This window comes from Tupaia chinensis, unplaced genomic scaffold (genome assembly GCF_000334495.1).
Source record: "Tupaia chinensis unplaced genomic scaffold, TupChi_1.0 Scaffold000402_1, whole genome shotgun sequence".
Lineage (NCBI taxonomy): Eukaryota > Metazoa > Chordata > Mammalia > Scandentia > Tupaiidae > Tupaia > Tupaia belangeri.
In genome coordinates, this window is record NW_006159904.1 from 3,117,524 (window position 1) to 3,118,480 (window position 957).

At 45.4% G+C, this 957-nt stretch overlaps 1 protein-coding gene across 2 annotated transcripts in view; it reads right to left on the reverse strand.

Moving 5' to 3' along the window:
* Positions 1-957, reverse strand: part of PROSER1 (proline and serine rich 1) — a 30,395-nt gene that overhangs the window by 12,064 nt on the left and 17,374 nt on the right. The window lies entirely within an intron of this gene.

Consider the following 957-nt stretch of genomic DNA (forward strand, 5'->3'; position numbering starts at 1 on the left):
TATTTCCTTTTTTTGGAGAGTTTTTTTCGCTATAGGGCGCGTGTGCTCTCCAGACAGACAGAGAGAGACATAGAGACAGAAAGTGAGAAATCACCCCCCAGGGGAGATGGTCACGCCGCAATCCCTTCTCCTCCATTCTCCTCTCGGGATCTTGGGCACGCATGCACATGCGCCTGGCGTGAGCTTTAAGCCACCCAGTCTCAGACGCGAACTGCAGTTGACTACGTGGGAGTCCAGCGACATAGCCATTACGCTAACTGCTGGTTCCCTTTTTATTTTTTTGGAGAGGGTTTTGCTATAGGGCGCGTGCGCTCGCCAGACAGACACAGAGAGACAGAGAGACAGAAAGCGAGAAATCACCCCCCGGGGGGGTGGCCATGCCACAATCCCTTCTCCTCCATTCTCCTCTCGGGATCTTGGGCACGCACGCACACGTGCCCGGCGTGAGTTTTAAGCCACCGGGTCCGGGATGAGAACCGCAGTCAACTACGTGGGAGTCCAGCGACATAGTTATTACGCTAACTGCTGGTTCCCTTGGAGAGTTTTTTATAAAACGAAAATAAAAAGGAATTAGGACAGTGCTATAAGGCCAAAGGGAAAAAAAACTACAGTTAGAATAAAATTCAGCTGATATTTTATGCAGAGGAAACTGAAGAGATTTTTAAAACAAGAAAAGGACTGGAATAGGTAATTAGTAGTAAGCATCCAGAAATAAAACATTCTGTTTATCACTGCAACAAAAAATACCTCTAAATTCCTTAAAGACAGACTTAAGACATGGAACCTAAAGGTAGAAAACTCCATTTTCTTTTGGGTAGGATAAAATAAACCCTGGGAAAGAAAATACTACCAACTTGACAGGATATAATGGCACACACATGGTGAATGGTAAGGCCATGTCACAAAAATGTCAATTCTCTCCCAAGTTACTATATACATCCATCTCTCTCACCTCTT